Genomic DNA, 22043 nt, shown 5'->3' with positions numbered 1-22043 from the left:
GGATGTCAATTACATTTTCTTAGGAAGAACAACCTCAATTATTCATTGTCTAAGCCACAAAGCAAAAAAAAACAAAGCTGCAACTAATAAGAGATTTCATCAACAGTATTGTTTATGGCAAACCGAAGAGCAGTCCACATGTTCCCAGGGTTGGTAAAGGACTCCCCCCTCTTCTCCCCCAGACAGAAACTCACATATCATGTATGGTTCATTTCAAGGCCCCCTCTTCCATGAAGTCTCTCCTGCCTAACACAGTTGATCTTTCCTTCTCTAAATTTCTATAGAATTTAAACTTCTTATATAAATGTATCATGTGTGTTTGATTGTAAAGTTCTTTCTGTATTTCCTATGTATACATCTTGCTTGAATGAGCAACTATAGCTTGAAGGAAGAAGTTTCTGAGAACTAATGTTAGTCTTTTGACCTTCTGGAAACTCAATGTTCTTAACTATTAAGATAAGGAAATGAGAATATGGTCCTCAAAGTTCACTTCCAGTTCTAATATTCAATGAAACTGTGTTGTGCTTCCCTTGACCTTCTCCTGGAAGGGAAATGTATTTGTCTTTGTTTAATTTGGGCAACTCTGTGTTTGTTCAATCCAGAACACTGTGAGAGCAATGCTTGGTATTAGACTCCAGAGATACCATAAGTGTATCCAAATGACAGCCCTCCAAATGCAGCAGCACCAGCCAGAGCTCAAAGCAGCAGAATCGTCTCGTGAAGTGACTCCGCTTGTTCTGCAACTAGAATGTAGGAACTCTGGGCTTTGTAGAATCAAAGTATGTGGATATGTTTAATATTTCATTGTGTTGCTAGACTCTTTCTAGCCCCATCTTTTTTATACATATTTCTGAGGAGTTCAAGCTGTCTGGAGCCTTCTACTCATACAGCTCCCAGTTGTGAGCTTCTCCCACAGCTCTTGATGCAATTAGCATCCTGGAATATTGAACAGAAGTAATTTTATCATGCAATCAAGAATACTTCAGCTAAGGTTAGATGTGAGTAATTGCTGCACACAGAAGGAAAGGAAGCCTATGAGAGGTAGCATTGCTCACAGATGAAAAGAACATAAGCCTTCCAACACCTAGGAGAGTGTGGCTTGTCTTTCCATAGTATGATTATTTTAACATGCATGCTAGTGTTCTTTTGAAGAATATTGATTACATTCATTGGCATCGCACAATTGGGTATAAAATCATCAGTATCCCACTGAACAGGAGAGATGGGGAAAGAATTTGTGGCAGCCTCATGTGAAGCCCAAAAATTACAGCATTGGATTTGAATAGATTTTCTCTACTTTCCTTCACTTGTATGTCACCCAAGAAGGAAGATTTTTGTTGCTGAGTGGGGTTAGAGCTTAGTACTCATCTTAGGAATACAAGGAAATGGAATCTTCCGTCCCCTGGCTATGCCATCTGATCATTTAGCAACCAACACTTTTCCTCTGCCTTCCTGGGGGCTGTTAATTCAAATGCAAAGGGAAAACATGGGTTTGCCTTTTGTGCCACTCTCTTAATCAAAGTGATTTTCTGAGATGCAACTGTAGAGGATAGACTCTTTTATTTTAGGATCAGCAGCAGTTTCTACAATGTTAGGCAAACCTGGGCCCTCCTTAAAATGTCAGGAAAACAAAAACCATCCCCACCTGAAAGCCCTCTTGTATTGAAAGGATTTTTTTGGCTCTTTCCCTTAAGCTGCTTTCTCCTTATGTACAACTTCCCAATCCCATTCACAAACTGTTGCCATGGTAAATAATTATATCACAGATGAATTGTGTACACTTCCTTTTCATAGCTGGAAGAGAAATTGCAGAGGAAAGGGGAAAAAATCAAAATCCTTTAAAATTACAGGGGAGAAGGCTGAGGAAAGATTGCCTCCTCGTTAACATAATTAGCTCCATGAATTATAAATTGGTATTAGAACTTGCACTTCATGACAAAAAGAGTAATTATATTTACATCAGTAAAATTAAACAATACCAAAGAAATTAATGGGACTCACCAGCGGCTCTCTTAACATTATCATAAAATTCAGAGATATGAATATACCAAAAACTGAAGTGATTTAAACAGCATAAACTTTAATGTTGCTCAAATGTGCTATGTAGAAATATGTCTCCTGGCTAGTTTTTAATTGCACTCCATGTTCAGAACACACACACATAAACACAACAGCAACAGCAACAAAAACAAGCCCTTAGACTTATGCACAGGAAAGTCCAGATTTTTGGTACCCAAGTGGGATGCGGAAGTAATTTCCACTGAGAATATATATATATATATATATATATATATATATATATATATTTTGTATTGACTGTTCTAAAGTCAAAGCTTCCAGAATAGAGGGTGACCTGTTAATTTACAACAACTCTCAAATGTCTCTGAAAGTGGGGCTGATGTGAGAAAATGTTGATTTGTCTAACTAACTTTGCACACCCAGAAAGATTTCCCATAGGAAAAATGGTAATGGCTCAGAATGGCAATGTGAATTCTCCGCATTTTTGATTTAGGCACCCAAAGACCAATGACTACCAACATTTCAACTGCATGAACTGTATGAAACCAAACAAAGAGAATACTTACTTGTATCCTAGGTAGAGGAGCCTGGGATGAATAGAGGTGTCTTTGGAGAAAACCTTAGCTTATGCATTAATCCAGCCATGGAGTTCATTTGGGAGATCCATAACTGTACACCTGTACACTGTGTGCTAGGAATGGTAGAAAAAGAACAGAAAATAAAATTGAAAGATGTTTTCTATACTTCCAGAATTTATAAATCCTAGAAATGCAGCATTTCATTTAGAATAATATGCAGCCAAAATGAAGCTTTAAGAATATGACAAAGTGATTAAATCATATGTTAAGTGAAAAAGCAAGTTATAAAATTGCTATTCTAATGATGCCTGGTGTGTGCATATGGGATGACAATCTGTCACTGCTTTTCCTCCTGACCATCCTTCCTACTCCAGGACTTTTGGAGTCTAGATTGATTCACTTTGCTATTTAGAAGAATCTTCGAGTCCATCCCTCACTTTGCATCTGAGAATGTTAATTTAGGCCACTTAGTAGGACAACCAGGATGGTGGGGAGTGGGGAGGAGGCTACATCTCAGGGAAGAGCCAGGATCTCCCATTTCAAGGTACCACTGAGGGTCATAACAGGAAACAGATGGTATACTCAAATGGATTAATTGAGGAGATATTAATAAAGGAGCTAATGCAGAAAAATGAAGGCAGGCTTAAAGAAACCAATAAGGGATGATGCAGTATTCCAGGACTAATGACAGTAAAAAGTCATCACCACACCTGAAGGGACAAGAGGAGTATGTGGTTACCAGAATTTGGAAAGGGTAGGAGTACCAAACAGGAGTTGTGGACTTTGGTAAAGGGACACCCAACTGTGGCAACTTGGCCAGATGGGAGCAGGAAGAATGAATATCCCAATTTGACATTCCTGCCCTTTAGTCTTCTGCAGCTACCTTCCTTTGGCCAAGCTCAATGTGAAGCCAGAGGCCAGGCATTTTTACTTTAGTTTATAAGGATTATTCTCTTTGGGCACAAGCATGATGGAAAAGGGTGAAGAGTAGATCTGGAGAGATCAATAAGAAATAGCTAACACAAATGAGTGAATAACAGAGACAAGGAGACAAATTTCTGAAAGATTAGCAAATTTTTCACTCTAGAAAATTGTATATTTCCAAATGAAAAATGTTGTCACTAATTAAAAAATTATAATGTTGAAAATCTGGCCTAAATATTTACTATGGACTATCTCTTTCATTTTACTTTGAAGTTAAATGCATTTTTAAACCCTATGAATCATTCAGCTTAGTAAAATATATCTGGATTAATTTTTGAGCCCTGAGTTGCCTCACCAATGAGGCATTTTTAACAACAATTTTGTTATATGAGTATATGAATGAGAGAATGAACAGTGGAACTCCCTAGGAAAATTCTCCCTTTCATTGGTGACATCCTTGATTGGATTTTGCTGACCTTTTGTTCATGATCTTGCTTTCATGACTACAGTTGTCTCCACTTTCAATATCCAAGGAGATCAGTCTTGTTTTCCCCCAAATAATGTGCCTTGAGGCTCATGCTAAGTTTTACAGTAAGGCTATTGGGTAAAGAAAGAAAAAAAAAACTATTTTCTAATGATGTGGCAAGGTTGATTTTTATTTAAAATTACTATGCTATCACTTGTAAATATATGTGCCATGGTTATTTACTGCAAGGAAAATTGATACTCTTTTTTTTTTTCAAGCTAACAAACTGGTATTAAATGTATAATAGCAAAACTGTGTTTTTGTGTAATAGGTCATATTAAATTTTGTCCTTTTAAATACGACTCTTTCTGCATTTGTTTCCCAGACTATTTATCTAATATATTCTATAAATCTCTCTCTTTTAGCATATGGCTCTGATTTTATTAATACCACATAACTACATAAAGGTTTTTAATAATGAAAAATGTCTTTGTCACATAGATTAATGTTCTCAATATTGTAGATATTAAAAGCCACTAGAGAAGAGAAACTAGACTTAAAGAAAGAACAAATAAAGTAAGAAACCACGATTTATTTTTAGATAGTTTGTGTGGTAAAGTCTGATAATACAGAGACAAAACAAGCTCAAACCAGTAATGGAAAGGGTATGGCCTCTATACTGTCACATATGTCACTTTCCCATGGAAGACACCACAAATAGATCACAGTATTGCTTGTCCTCGAGATCTTGATACAGTTTTACCATCTTGATTATTCTGTTACCATCAGCCTTCTAGTCCTGATGGATCAGAGCCAGCCATGAGTTCTGCAAATGCACAAAATATCAGAATTATTCATTCAATATTTCATTTTCCAATGAAAATAACCTTTAAAATTTATACATTAATTCTCTGTAATAAGTTAAATGAACATGCTTTCTTTTCTATTATGTTTACATTGAAAATGTAGTGCATGCATATGATTTGCAACAGTAGAACTTAAGCATGTAATTTCGCTCAGTGCTACTCATATTCACCAAGAGGCATTAAGCAAGGGAATTTAGAGCAATAAAATACAGTTTTATAATAATAATAACAACTATGAAATCTTTCATGATTAATGCCAGATACTGTGGTAAACACTGAATGGACATTACTTAATTTTATCCTTTTAAAAACTGTAAGAGACATTATTATTCAAACTTTACAGTTGAGAAAACTGAGGTTCAGAGGCTTATGTAAGTTACCCAAGAACACCCAGCTAGTACCCAGTATGAACTCTATAGTCATGATAAATATCCATTTTTGAGGACATAGTTTTCATAATAATTGTATAAAATAAATATCATATTAATCAGTAAACTGAATTCATAGAAGATAAATGAAATCCCCAGGCCATGTAGATGCCAAACTTACAGCTGAGAATTGAATCCAAGTCCACTAGGTTTTTGAGTTAAGGTATGCTTTATCCCCACCCCCACCAAATATCTCCCTAATAAAGTCATGAATTTAACAATTATTATTTGACTAACTCCTAAATGAAAACCTAGGGAGTATTTGACTATACACTCCTTTGAGTCAGAACCTGTCTCCTCCATAACTTTGAGAGGGTTCCCAGTCTGGTCAGTAAAAGTACATGATCAGTGCACATTGTTATCCTTCTGAAGGTCAAAGTCATCTGGAAATAGTGAAGATCATCAGCAGTTGTTACTCAAAATGGAGTTAAAATCAGATCACACTATAAATAGGCAAAGAAGGAAGAGCAACGTTTGAAACAATATCCACATTCACAACTCAGCTCTCAGTACACTGAGTGCTGAGAAACTACCTCCCAAACAAATGTCATTGGAGGTCTGCATGGCATTCAGAATGTCTCCTTGCCTGCTGGCTGAAATCCTCATCAGGGCAAGTTCCAAAAAGAAGTTATTTCTCCTAAAGCCTGTCGATGTCCATTAGATCACCCTGGGCATTAATTTCAATTTTTGTGTTTCTACACCATAAAAAAAAGGAAAAACAACAACAACAACAACAACTTCATATGTGCCAAAGCTTAGCTGCCAACTGTTGGGAAAAAAAAATTGATTTCTATTGAATACTGCACTTTGGAATGAAAGAAAACATTGTCTAAATGAAGCTGAGGCTCTCAGTCACCTATGCCTATATTACTGTGAAATCAATTATGTGGGCTCTTTCGAAAGTTACTGATTGTAGCAAATTGAATGGCCTTCATTTCAACATAATTTGGAGAGGTTGATGTAATCAGAGACCTTACACCACAGTGAAATACAAGATTCGTGATATCGGATGGTAAAAAAAAGCTACAGTTGTTAAGCTTGTTCTGTACCTTCCTCTTACTGGCTGTAATGCATTCCTAAGTACAAATGAAATTGTTTTGATGAAGGCAGTGATGGTTCTGAAGGGATGTGTGAAGGGGTAAGAGAGTGGAAGTAAGGTTGCTGGAAATCACACTCTTGTCCTCATATGCAAGGAGGCTGCAGAATCTAATCCTAGGCCTAACTGGCTGTAAATGAAACACTTTAATATAAATCTTAAGTTATGCCCCAGAGCTGAGGTTCAAGCTTAGATGTGAGGAGAGGTGAAATGCTTGATTTTTCTTGCCCTGACGTTTGTTCTGTTTCATTCTTTTGGAAGTCTAGAGGCCTAAATAATTGCTATTCAAATTATAAATGGATTCTCTCCAACCTCAAGACAGTGGGTTTGGCTTGAGAAAATTTGTAGCAGGTTTGGTTTCACTGCATTTACCTAAATGAAAAGTGTTGTATGCATTTGTATATGAGGAGCAGCATGTTTGCAATCAAGTGTTCTACTTTGTAATAGGTCAATTGTCATTGCACAATGCTGAGACAGTATGGTTTACACTAATAGATCAGTAGCAAAGGGACCATACTCCATCAAGTGTCTATGAGTTAGGTAAGCACCGGCTGGCCTTTGGGAGATAGAAGATGCTAAACAAAAACGTACTTCTTACAAGGTGCTTGGAACACATTCTACCTTTGAGAAATAGTCTGGCTTTGAGTTGGAGAACCAGAAAACAGGGCTATCTCCCTTTGTATTCAGAAAGTTTAGCATTTGTTCTTTCTTCACTGATTTCAGAAAGCCCAGCTCAAGAACAAAAAATTGATGACAGTTTTTCTTAGAGTTGAGAGGGCTTGAGGTAGTGAGAGGAATAGGATCTGGGTTCCATTTTCAATCCTTTGCCTTGAATCCATGGTTTACCTGGCTGAATTTCACTGTCTTCACTTGTGTATGGGATATATTGTGTAGGTTAATTAAAGGATTAAATTGCAAAATGCATGTGTGTCAGTGGGCATGTAATAAGAATGAGAAAATGTCAGTTATTACCCACTCAACTAGATTGTAAGACTCTTAAAAGCAATTGTCAAGCTTTTCTCTTTGCATAGAATAACTTTTAATATATATTGGGTGTTCAGTTATTTCTTGCTTGAGACATGATATCTTAGAAAGAAAATGGATTAGAGTTCAAAAATTCTTAGTTCAATCCCAGATCTTACAATACAATTTTGAAAAAGATATTTGTTTTTCTGGGTCTATGATCTCATACATAAATGAAAAAGTGTATTTGAAAGCATTTATAAGATTTCCTTCAGAACTGCATTCTATGATACAAAATTTTATTTTTCGAAAGATAAAATGAAATTTGACATTTTAAATATAAATGTGTGTGTAGGCATTTATATATTAATACATGTAAGTATATTATGTTTGTGGTTACTTGTTAACAATTGGACCAGCTTCCATGTATGAGGTTTAACAAACACACACACATCCACACACAAACTTTGTATACTTCTAATTGTATTTTTTTTTTTTTAGTATTGAGTTGTATGAGCTGTTTGTATATTTTGAATACTAACCCCTTGTAGGTCACATTGTTTGCAAATATTTTCTCCCATTCTGTAGGTTGTCTTTTTATTTTGTTGATTGTTCCCTTTGCTGTGCAAAAGATTTTAAGTTTGATTAGGTCCCATTTGCTTATTTTTGCTTTTATTTACTTTGCCTTGGGAGACTGATCTAAGAAAATATTGATACAATTTATGTCTGAGACTGTGTTGCCTATCCTCTCTTCTAGGAGTTTTATGGTGTTGTGTCTTATATTTAGGTCTTTAAATCATGTTGAGTTTATTTATGTGTATGGTGTGAGGGAGTGTTCTAATTTCATTGATTTACATGTAGCTGTTCAGCTTTCCCAGTGTCACTTGCTGAAGACACTGTCTTTTCTCCATTGTATATATTTTGACTATTTTGTCATAGATTAATTAACAGTAGGTATGTGGGTTTATTTCTGGGCTCTCTATTCTGCTCCACTGATCCATATGTCATTTTATGCCAATACTATATACTATAGTTTTGATTACTATAGCTTTGTAGTATTGTCTAACATCTGGAAGGATTATTCCTCCAACTTTGTTGTTTTTCCTCAGATTGCTTTGGCAATTCTGGGTCTTTTGTGCTTCCATAAAAAAATTTGGATTTTTTTGTTCTAGTTCTGTGAAAAATGTCATAAGTATTTTGTTAAGGGTCACATTAAATCTGTAGATTGCTTTGGGTATTATGGACATTTTAATGATATTATTATTATTTTTTGATCCAAGAATATTGGATAGCTTTTCATTTCTTTGAATCATTGTCAATTTCCTTTAACAATGTTTTATAGTTTTCAGCATATAGGTCTTACACCTCCTTGGTTAAGTTTAAAAAATACCTAGGAAGGTATTTTTTAATGAAATTTTAAACAGGATTGCCTTTTTACTTTCTCTTCCTGATATTTCATTATTAGTGTAAAGAAATGCAGCAGATTTCTGTTTATTAATCTTGTATCCAGCTACCTTGCTAAATTCATTTATTTGTTCCAATAGTTTTTGTGTGGAGTCTTTAGGGTTCTCTAAACTTCTAGACTTTTAAACTACTTGAAGCAATATACCATGACAGAGTCTATCCTAATTTTAAAATGTAATATAATAAATTTTATTGAGAAAAATATTATATTATCAGCTAAGGAAACAATGGAATTTAAAAAACAATGAAGAGGTAAGGTACAAAGAAGAAAATTAAAAAAAAATATTCAGGATTCTGGATTAGGAAATAACTTCTTCTGACAGAAGTTTTACTAAGGAGAGAGAAGAGCTCATTGAGGCATCATCTCTTGATCCACATATACATCTGCTTGTAAGTACCAGCTCCAAGGGCAGTGAAGTGAGAGGTTGGAGTCATTCAGATTTAGTAGGAATCAGTATGTACTAGATATTAGTCTGTCTTCTCCAAGAAATAGAATCAATAGAGATATCTATAATTATATCTAGTCTATATGTAGATCTAGGTCTATATTGATATGCAGAACTGTATATTTATACCTATACTAATGTCATTCCTGTGAGAAAGAAGTCTAAAAAGCAAAGAAATGTTAATAAATGACACTGTAGAGGGATTTTTTAATTATCTCAAAATAAAATTATTTTTAAAAAGAAACCTAGCATTTTTATATGGTGTGTACTAACTCTACTCTATCTCTCTATAGTAATAGTTTCTAGTGGATTTCTACTTTGCCCTGTATTTTTTACTTTACATACTGAGAAGTTACACACACACACACACACACACACACACACACCCCACACACAAATTTATTCCATCAATTTCATCATTGAATTAAATATTTACTGAAACAGTGAAAAAGCATAAGACATAATTTTTGCTTGAGATTATTTTACAGTCATCTAGGGAAGAAAATCAAACACATACAAATATTGGAGAAAAATTAAACTTTATTTAATCCGTTGCTAGATTTTCTGGGAGAGCCAATGAGTATCACAAAAAGCAGAGTCAGATAGAGCCTAGAATATTTAACAGAGGAAAAATTGGGACATGAAATGAACCTTGCGAGATACCTTGAAGAGGCAAAAAAGATATCGTGTGGCATAGATAAAACACACATTTAAACTGGATAATGAGAGTGGGCATAGTGTATATTAAGGCTATTTTAAAACTCAGTTTGAAATGACTGATGTCTTGAATTAAAACACAGTCTAGCCATATTCTAGCTCTTTTATCCTCTTGGTCTGTATACCTCTCTTAACACATACAATCCATCTGATAGTCTAATATATGAAGCATCTCAGCCAATTTCTTCATGTAAATTCAAAAGCTACCATTCTGCTTTTCTCTCTCTTGCTTTTCTAGGCTATGATTATTGTCTTTGAAAATAAATGTATGGGATACATTCATTCTATCTTGTAAAAACACACCCAATATCTATGTTGACTCAAAAATAAAAGCTATTTACATTATCCAAATCAATATATCCCACTTAAAAAATAGTCAAGATACCCTGCTCCATATGAGTCATGTGATAGGCTCTACTAACCCTGTCACAATGATTCACCTCTGAACTGTCAGGGTTTTTTCCCTAACATAATATTGAAAAGATCAGAGAAAAAACTAAAATAATTGGAGAAATATTATTTCTAAAAATAATATTCAAAAAAACCCAGAACTCTCCAGTAATAGAATAAATCACCTCATGAGTGCCCTATTAGTAAAGACATTCAAAGAGAAATGGGGTGACCTGCTTGTTCTTTCCAGGCTGCTGGAAGGGAAATTGTGATTTAGACCAGGGTTTGGACTCCAAGACTCCTGTTTTTTAGCTATTCTGCTCCAGCTTCTAACCACTCCCATTGACTTTCAAACTTTGTTTCCTCATCTTTAAGATGAAGATAACAAAAGCTATCACATTTTGTTTCCCATGAGGATTAAATTACATAGTATCTTAACGTTTCCAGTTTAATGCAGAATCTGGAAACCATTGTAATCCTCACACCTATGTCACCCCTTTTCATTAGCTTTGCTAAAAAAATAATCTCTCCCAAATGCAAAAATAGTTAAATGCTAACACCTCCAAGATCTTTTTCCTGATTCCCCTAATCAAAAGTATTGCTTCCAACTACTTAATACATAATTTTATTTGTACATCTTTGCTAACATTTATCACTATCTAAACATGTATTTAATTTCCTCTACTTAATTCTTGACTTCTTGAGACCAGGGACCACAATGCAATTCACCTTGGTATCCTCAGGAAATGAATAGGGTAACAACAATAATGAACCTTTATTGAGGATTAAAATATGTCAGGAGCTCTTCTTGGCTCTTTCACTCTTCTCAATAATCCTATGTCAAGGGTGGTAGTAGTATTACTAGTTTATAGAAAAAAACAGAAACCCAAATCCTGATATTTAGGAGAGTTCAGCAACTTGCTGAAATCACATAGCTACCAAGAACTTGAGCTAGATTTTGAAACAAGACTGATTCCAGAAGTCATCTCCTAACCTCTGTTATGAGTGTGGTGGTCTTCGCCTGAATATAGCCTTTGTCAGTGAAGATTAATTTTGCTACGTCTGCGGTAATAAGCCCATTTATCTTAAATAGGCAATAGAGAGATTCCTAGATAGAAGTTGTCATAGCATTTTCATATTGGGGGGTTAGTAACAAAAGAGCTAACCAGAATATAATGGTGTCAGCTAGGAAAGGCTAGATGCAGACAAAACAGTTGGGAAGTTCTCGTGGTGAAGACAGGCTTTACTCAAGGAAGGAAGGAAGATTGGACACTGAGTCCAGAGAGAAGAACTTCAGAGAGTGTATGTAGACAAGCAGCCACTATCAGGCAGATCCAATAGGTAGAAAGGGGAGCATTGTAAGAGTCAGATGGAGCATAAACATGTTTCAGGAATAGAACCATATGCAGAAATACAATAAGATGGTGTTTGAAGTTCAGTTCTATGGCTGATCAGTCTCTCAGAGGAACTTATTAGAGGAAGGTACATCTCTGGTCCTAGAGGAACTATGTATCAAGATAGACAGAGGTTGAGACTGTAAGGCAGGGGTCTAGTTACCAACCAAAAAAAAAAAAAAAGAGAGAAAGAAGTTGCTGATTGCATCACAAAATCAAAATGGACATCTTGTGTACTAGAAAAAGGTACAAGATCAGGGACAAACTAAAACCACTGTTACCATAATGCTGAGCTAATTCAAATAATTACATATGAAAGCCAAGCTTCTGGTAGGATTAAAGTTATGTTCATTATAGATAGATAAATAGCTGTAGGTCTATCTATCTATAGACTTTTGAGGGAAAAGAACTAGGCACATCCTGATAGTCACATTTTATAGGGAGAGCCAAACTGACTTATTGAGTCCTAATAAAATTAAAGCAACATTAAATGTTAATGTAAACTCCTAAAAGAGTTTTCTAGCAGGCCTGTAAACAAGATGCTCTCTCTGATAGCAAAAGACAGAGAATGTGTAGAAATAATGACAGTATTTCTGCTTCAATTATAACTTTGTCTTTCAAATTTTATCATTCTCAAAATTACCCAGAGAGCTTGGTTAAAACACAGTTTCTGGATCCCAACTTCAGGGTTTCTGATTCAGTATGTTTGTGGTGAGGTCTGATAATTTGCATTTCTAACAAATTTCCAGGTGTTACTATTGATCTTAGACAGGGATCACAATTAAAGAACCCCTGAATTCAGGAAAAACTTCTAAGTTCCTAAGTATTACTAATGAAAATTGATCCAAAGTGTCATTAACACTAAACAGGGAGTAGAAAACACTGACAGAAAACAAACAAACTAACAAGCAAAAGCACTTGTCCAAAGATGATTTTTTTTTCATGGAATTTGAGATGTTGAGAATTTGAAATGATACTGTATTCATGAATTCCTGGATTCTGAATCTTACCTATCCATAACTAGGACACCAGCTACAGCTCTCAGTCTTAGTGGTCTATATTCTTGTTTGAAAATATAGTATCTTCCAATATATCCATAGATGGGCTTCTACTCCAGCACAATTTTGTTTCTGTCCACACATTAACATGACATTATTAAATTGCCTTTCCATGAAATTAGGTGTCCTCCCAAATATCTCTGATTTTTTAATTATGCATCTGACTTTACCTAAATTTTTAAAATTGTATCTTTAATATGAGGAAAATTATTGGCAAATAAAATGGTCCTGAACAGAAGTATTCAAAAAGGAAGTGAGGCACAATCACATTTCCACAATGGTTAAGATAAGTTCAGCACCCATAGTTACCATCAATGTCAGAATTGAAAAGCAGATGTCCAGCATGAAACTACATAGACTCATGACATTAATGGGAGTCCTGTGGCTTCATTCCCAAGCACCATTTTGAACATTCATCCCAAGACATGAATTAATACAATGTAGTTCCTGTACTGCTTGGTCTTATTGCTTAATTAATGTGATCAAAATGACAGTGGTGGACTTTAAATTTTCTATGTCACTTCATGTCCTAAAAAGTTTCAGTGGAGTAATGAGTTTCATAAGAAGATGAGTCATTGGTATGTGAGAGTTTAAGTGACAGGCTTAGAGGCATTGTACACCATTAAAAAGAAGTTATTCAGGGCTTCCCTGCTGGTACAGTGGTTGAGAGTCTGCCTGCCGATGCAGGGGACATGGGTTCGTGCCCCGGTCTGGGAGGATCCCACATGCCGTGGAGTGGCTGGGCCCGTGAGCTATGGCCACTGAGCCTGCATATCCAGAGCCTGTGCTCCGCAATGGGAAAGGACACAACAGTGAGAGGTCCACGTACCGCAAAAAAAATAAAATAAAATAAAAAAAGAAGTTATGCAAAGATATTGGCTGAGAAAGGCATATGGTGTTCTAATATTTATGGATAAGCATCTTGGAGCTAAATTCTAAGAATTAATTTATCATTCATCTGTACCATGTTTCCATAGTAACCCAAAGAAAGAAACAATGTGTTAATATACCAATGACTATCAATTTTTTTTCTTTCAACAGGTGGTTATATACTCTCCCTATAAACAAGATATTGCCCTACAACATTCTGTGTGTGGTGGAGTCGGGGTGGGGGTGGAGTAAGTTAAATAAATGTACCATAACTTCCCACAATTTTGCACAGAAATATTTTCCTCCAAGTTCTTAGATTTACTGTCATATTCCTGTCTTTGCCTTATGTATCATCTGTAACATTTGACACTGTTGACTGTCTCTTCTCCTTCTTAAATTTTTCTTCTCCCTGGTCTATAATGTCAAATTCTTGTCCTTCATATATGACCCTAACACTACTCTTATCCTTTGACTATCCCTCATTGATATAACCATTCAAAACAAGAAGCCTCCTGGGTTATGATCTTGACCTTCTTTTCTGTCCCTTCTTTAATGTTTCTTTGGTTATCTCATGTATTTATACAACTTGAACTATTACCTACAGAAAAGCAAGACCCCCAAAATATATGAGACAATCAGAAAGTAAAATGTGTAGCTAAAACAGACAGAACATGCAATATTTCATTCAAGCCCCATGCTATATTGAGAAAAACAACATCTGCACTAGTGTTTATCAAGGTAATAACACAGATTTTTGAAAATAAAACTATTACAAATAAACTAAAATAATCCCTTCCTTTCATGCTACCCTGTTGCATGCTCAGTCACATTACACTTACGAGCTAGAGGAACATGAAGATATTTGTCTGACTTCTTATATACTCTGGGGTCTAAAAGGCTGTGTACATCCTCTGTTTCCAAATTTAACGTGTTTCAAAGAAGGAATGATACTCTTTCCCCCAGTACATAAATTTATATCATAGTGAAAGCAATGGACTGCAGTGGGCTATCAAGAGATGACAGTCACAGGATCTCAAGATTTTGAGGTTTAATAGGTTTAAGAGTCACCAGGAAAAAAAAAAAAAAAAAAGAGTCACCAGGAACTTGCAAATGTAAACTGGTGCAGCCTCTTTGGAGAATAGTATGAAAGTCCTACGAAAAACTTAAAATAGAGCTACCATATGATCTAGCAATTCCATTCCTGAGAAAACATATGAAGAAAATGAAAACATTAATTGAAAAAAGTACATGCACCCCAATGTTCATAGCAGCATTGTTTAAAGCATCCAAGATATGTAAGCAACCTAAGTGTCCATCAATAGATGAATGGGTAAAGAAGATGTGATTTGGAATATTACTCAGCCATAAAAAATAATAAAATTCTGCATTTGCAACAACATGCATAGACCTAGAGGGTATAATGTTTAGTGAAATGTCAGACAAAGACAAATATTGTTTGTTATCACTATATGTAGAATCTAAAAATAAGATTTTTATTTGTTTTATTTATAAAATTTATTTTATAAATAAAACAAATAAATGAATATAACAAAACAGAAACAGATTCCCAGGTATAGAGAACAAACTAGGGGCTGCCAGTGGGGAGAGGAAAAGGGGGAGGGGCAAAATAGGGGTAGAAGTTTAAGTGGTACAAACTACTATGTACAAAATAAATAAGCTACAAGGATATATTGTACAGCACAGGGAAATATAGCCATTATTTTACAATAACTTTAAATAAAGTATATCTATAAAACTGAATCACTATGTTGTATACCTGAAACTAATACAATATTATAAATCAAGTATACTTCAATTTAAAAAAAGAAAAGAGTGACCAGGAGCTTATAAATAACATTTCATATTATCTTCCGAATATTTAGAAAATAAAATCTTAAAATACACAAGAAGAAACAAATGTAATTTCTATTTCCCTGTGGTTGTGATTTTGATACCATGAGTTTTTGAAAACATGGATTCAAAACAATCTTTCAACAAGCCAGATACAAAACATAAAATTATGCATCATCCTTGAGACTTGGGTACCAAATATTGTTATCTCCAATATGTATCAAATATTAAGAATGGAGTGCATAAAAATCTAAAAAAACAATATGTATACCAGGTAGTGAAGAAGGGCCTGGGTCTTGTAGCAGCTTCAGAAAATAAAAAAAAAACTAAAATAAATCAGAATATCACTTATAAAAGGTGGTTCAATTACAAAGCCACTTACATAAATAATAGCAGGCCAAGTAGAATATAAATATACAACATAAAGGAAAATAGAGTCAAGGATATTTTATTGTTCTGGAAAGTTCCTTCCCTAAACTTTTATATATTCCTCATAGGACAGAAATCAGCCCTAAAAGAGAGAACTGATTCTTAGACAATAGGTGGGACTAGAGAAAAAGAATCAGAGCACCATGAAATGCTAGAATAGAAGACCTCTGAGATTGTCAGGTTCAATAATCTTCATTTGATATATGAAGAACACACGGGCCAGATGATGAAAACACATACATTGAAAAGCATAAAATATTAAAGTCACACCTGAAATTAGCAATGATAAAATCCAAAGAGCTAATATTAAATGCGCATATATGTATAAAAGGAGATTTATACTATTTACCCTTTTCAAGGCCTTGGTTGTACAGAGGGCGTTAAATTAAAGAACTTAGATATACAAGAACAGGAACAATATTATCAGGTCATAGAGCACATTTGCATACTCATTTCTGCCTCATGATTCACTTACCTTTCATTCCTCACCGAATATAGTATATTTTTCTAAAGATTCCTTCTCTTTTCTGAGCAAAGATACCACTGATATCTTGGCCCCAAATGAAAACAAATGGTCATTTGATGAGGCATTCACCTTGAAGAAATTTTGTTCTGGACTACAGTGAATTAAGATCACCACTTATACCACTGACAATCAATAACTGGTTGCTTAAATCCTTGGCCAACGTATTTCTTTTCTGCAGTAAAAGAGCTAACTCAAAGATGGAGTATATGTTATTTAATAGAGTAATGAACAATTTCAAAAATGCATTCCTATTATTCCTTGCAGCTCTCTAAAGCCATTTAAAATCTCATGCATTTCTTTGTAACTATTCTCAAACCAAACACTAATCTGTAGGCCAGGCTCTAAAGCTGTTTTGTAATCTCACAAGTCACTTGGAAGTGCCCAAAGGGGTCCCATGTGGATTCCTTATGCTGTAAGTGAATTCATATATTAAATACACAATGTGAGAACATTTCAGTTAGCAAAATATAAGTCCAGGAGAATGATAACAGCTGACATGTGTTAATGTCTTGTATTTCCTGTGAGATACAAACTTCTGCATATTATCTCAAGCCCAGGTGTTAATCACTGCTGCAAGGCCTAAGGCTTGATTACATAGGGTTGATGACCTGTTGGAAGATTCCACAGCAACATTATTTCTATAAAGAAATGGAAAAAATCCACATTAGTTGGAACTCATCTGAAGTGAAGAAGTCCACCCTGATTAGCTGACCCAAAAACAAAGCTCTGACTTCAAAAAACTGATGACCCAGAAACCAAAGGCTTAAAGTCTGAGGCCTCAGGAGGAGTCAAGAACCATAAGTAATACAGAAGAGTTGTTTCACCAAAAGCTTTTGGGGGCCTTGGAATATAAATATTACATTCTTGAGATTCCTCTAAGTGAGTGTATGCAAAGTGGTAAGAGGTGGGCTACACTTTACCTTGCAAACAGGTGAATTTTGGACACCTTAGGCTTCTATGGATTTGGATTCTCACTAGCAGTGTACATTGAAAGAGTCCAGGAGATGGTGGTTTCTAGGAGAGGTGTGCCTAAAACTACATTGCTCAGTGTTGAAGGGGGAGTGCTAAAAATGGAATTATGCAAACTGGAGAGAGAGTAGCAAGACTTAGAGAAGAAACAACTTTGTTTTAGAGAAGTTCTGTAATGCCTGACAGAGAGGTGATTACAGACATAGGTGTGATGCTACCTATAGGTTCTTAGATGTTCTGTAGGAAAATCTGCAGAGGACTTCAACTTGAATTAGGCAGAGGACAGAAACCCATTATATAGGTGTTACTGCTATTAATAGGAGCTCTTTTGTACTCACAGGTTTGTAGGACCAGAGAAACTTCAGTTGACATACTTATAAGCTTTGTCTCCTAGCCAGCCATGAGTATTAATATACCCTGTAGCATCTGTTTGAGTTCTTTTTATCAAAATCCCATATTCTATATCCCTGAAAGTCAAAGCCAATATTCTAAAGTGAAGTCTTATTTGTCTACCTGAGCCCACTATGATCTGACTCTTCTCTGAATTTGCATCTCAATTATCACCTGTACCATTCATTTAGTGAGCATTATTACAAACCCATTTCTGTCATTACTTATATTATCCTGAATGCCTAAAAGTGCAGAGATATTATTTTAGGATTCACAAGGATAGGGTGATCTTCCTCACTAGACTACAAGTGCTGAGATTGTTGGGACTTATCTTTATTTAGCTTAGAGTAGTTTCCACTGTGTTATGGCAATGATAGACACTCAAAAGCTCTCAAATGAATGAAATATTTAATGTTCTACCACTGAGGCTATGATGGTCTTACCGAAGGACATGCCCAGTTGCTGTTACATGGTTTGGTTCATCTATTTATACCATAATGTAACCAATAATGAATAAATAGCTGAATTCTTCTCAGTAAGGTGTAATGATTCCTTGGGACAATTATTTATTAGTCAGAATTGTGTTTTGATAAAAGTACAAAGAGAGAGGTGAAAAAGTGGACAAAAATCTGCTGATAAATTTAAAAATTTTCACTAAAAACACAGCAGTAAAACAGTTGAAGCTCAAATCTAGAAAATCATGTCTCCTGAAAATAAATATCCTCCAAGCTCATAAACACCAAGCCTAGTGGTCAGGAATGAACAGATGTTTATTGCCTCATGCACCCTCTGCTACTCTGGGATAATCTCTTAAATATCCTAAATCCAGTTTGAATTTAAATTAGATTCATAGTTTCTTTCAAGATTATTCCATTAAAAATATCATATGATTATCCAATTAAATGGAAGAAAAAAATCAGTAGGAGAGCAATCCTCTTTAATATTTTCAATTAAGATGTAGTGTGGCCAATAAAAACAGCTTACATTTTCATTTTATGGGTACCTATGGAGAGCGTTATGACACAAATGACTCAGAAAAAGGTAATCGTTTCAAAATATATTGTAGTGGAAGACTGTAAACAGTGCAGTGTGTTAGCTTACAGAGGATGTGATGAAATTATAAAGTTTTTTTCAAAAGGGATTCATGTTTATTTTATAGTCTTTTAGGGTGCTTGTGCCTGCCAATTTTCAGCACATATTTTTAAAATGTCATGGAGTGTTCTCTCCCAGGAAAGGGTGGGAAGGTGAGAATATACCCATTAGGGGATAATATGTTTTTAAGAAGAAGAGAGTTGTGTAGCAACTCCATCCTGTCTGTGCTCTAGATTTGAAATAGAACTTCACCAGGGCATAGAATAAAGCCTTATTTTCTTATAAGACTATAGGGAGAAGACCGAAAGGCTGGGGCTACATGATGTCAAATGCAGCAGGGAATATGAAAATTTTCTAACTAACAGCACTGCATCACACATTTTGAGATCTATAACCACTGAAATTTGGACTGAATTATTTCATTTCCTCTGACTTCTTGTGACTGTGTGACTCCAATTAATATCAATATTAATAGTTCTTAAAAGTCATAGTATGTCATAGCATATTTTCACATGCTCTTCTGTGCATGTGATTTTATTGAATTAAAATAACAGTGACAAAATTCTCATGGACTGGGAATGGTCCTCAATTCCCCCATATTAAAAATGTTTACCCTAGTTTGATTTAGAATTTGTATACTTGACTTTGACTAAGAAAGAGTTTACCAAGAACTTATTGGCTAAAGATCTATCCTTGAACATAGAGATTTCATAAATATTTATCTAGTCATCTGTGAAAAAGCAGACCAAGAGTATTGAGAAAGCTTCTCAGCAAACTAAAGGAGTAATGCAAAAAATAATCAGAGTAACTGGAATTAAAATACAATACATGCAACCAATAATAGAAAATTTGTTTTTAATAAATCTTAAATTAAAAAAATATGTTTATTATGTGTCAGATCCTGTACTAAATCATTACTATACATCTCTCAATCTTTTTCACATTCCGGTGAGATTGGTGTTGTCATTATACTCAACAAAGACCACATAGCTAGCACGTGGCAGCAAGTTGGAGCATAATCACAGTATCTAGAGCCATGTTGGTATGTAGTTCATCCCATGCGCATATGTACTTGACACTGTTCAAAGCACAGGAATGACTGGAATAAACAGAGGTGAGCAAGTTGATCAAAATTCCTTCCCTCATGGAGTTTACATTTTATCATATTTTGGGTATAATTAACACTTGTTTCCCAAGTTATTTGATAAGGTTTGTCCTGTTTTTAATGAATATGATGGATAATTAAAAGTCTGCTGGAGGACACTGAACATGTTCTCTCCCTGTACCTCATGCTTATACAGAACGGGCCCACACTTCCTATCTATTTTCATATTTTCTCAGTAATATATAAACTACATCAACATTTAATTCAAATCCCACACTTCAGGGATGAGATAGATTTATTTTTTGCATACAGAAAAATTCAGAAGAACACTACAATTATTTTTGGCCACAGGCAAAAATTAATTCTAGAAGTTTGCTGTGTTCGTTACTCCACCCCTGCACATCTAACTCAGTTTTCTTGAACGACTGTGTTACTTCATTTTCAAAAATTGTCATATAGAGAGTATCTTAAGTTTATTCACTTGAAGAGTTGAAACATCACTTCTTTCAGGAAGGTTTTATTGTTCCTAATGGTCAGGTTTTAAGTGGAAATATATGGCACTCTGAAAGTGAAATTTCGGGTATTACACTGGAGTGAAAGACATTTACAAGTCTGGAAGTCTTCAGTGCTATCTTTGACATGATATTGCATAAATAATTAATGACATGATCTGCACACACAACTTTAATAATCATGTGTGTATCTACCTTTATCTCTTCCCACAAGTTCTGGTATGCTTTTCCCCATCAAGATGAACTTGTTACAATTTTCATATGCTTGTTGTGGTTGTCCCACAGTGTTCTTTTTTTGCAACTAATCATACTATTGTAAGACTGTAATAATAATAGTAACATGTGAATTTTAAATAACTTCCTAAGTTTGCTATGTATATATATGCATGTGTATCATATGTATATGGCACTGGATATATCTTAAGTGGCAAAAGTTGATTAAGTGGAGTAATATCTAATTGAGGACTTATTATACTCTGAATGTATAAGATGGCTGTCTATTAATAGTAAGTACTATTAATAGATAGGGATCTATTTGGTTTTTAATATTGGATCTTTTATATACAAATCACAATAACATAACCTTATTCTCAGTTTACCCAGCTGCAAAATTTGAATACAAATATATCTCTTAGGATTCCAGTATTTTTTAAATGATATACTTTATGTAAAACTCTTAGCACAGTTTCTGTCACATAGAAAGTAGTCTAGATTTGGTTAATATCAACATCATTTATGTCATCATCCAGTTGTCTTACATGTTAAAACATTGATAGAACTTTAGTTATTTGACAATAAAACAGATGCTTTATTGTTAGTCATCTTTATGTCACTTAAAGCCTTCATGATTTTTATATCTCTATAAAATTGCAAAATGACCATAAATGTTGAAAGACTAGACAGTTGTATGACCTACACAATCAGAAGACCCTTCAGCTAAAAAAAAAAACATATCACTCATACTAAGCTTGACATTTTTTCTTTCAGGTCATTTATTCACATATTCATCATTCTAGGATGTTAGTTAGCTCCCTGATGAGGGAGTTACTGTGTTAAAATCACACTATAAACAGAAGAATATTTTTAGCTCATGTTCTAGTCACTCCCCCAACGCAGGTTATTTTGCAAATTGAGCCAGGATCTTCTGTCTCTGAGGTATGTTTCATACATCTTTCCTCTCTGCCAAAGAAGAGATTGGCAAGATTGTTGAATTAAATCACAATCCAGTCTTAGAGCCAGGCAGCATCATGTGGAAGCAGGGCACAAAGATCATCATTCTGGGACTTCCCTGGGGGTGCAGTGGTTAAGAATCCGCCTGCTAATGGAGGGGACACAGGTTTGAGCCCTAGTCTGGGAAGATCCTACATGTCACAGAGCAACTAAGCACGTGAGCCACAACTACTGAGCGTGCATGTCTAGAGCCCGTGCTCTGCAACAAGAGAAGCCACCACAATGAGAAGCCTGTGCACCACAATGAAGAGTAGCCCCTG

This window comes from Lagenorhynchus albirostris, chromosome 14 (genome assembly GCF_949774975.1).
Source record: "Lagenorhynchus albirostris chromosome 14, mLagAlb1.1, whole genome shotgun sequence".
NCBI lineage: Eukaryota > Metazoa > Chordata > Mammalia > Artiodactyla > Delphinidae > Lagenorhynchus > Lagenorhynchus albirostris.
Note: the sequence above shows the minus strand (reverse complement) of the source record.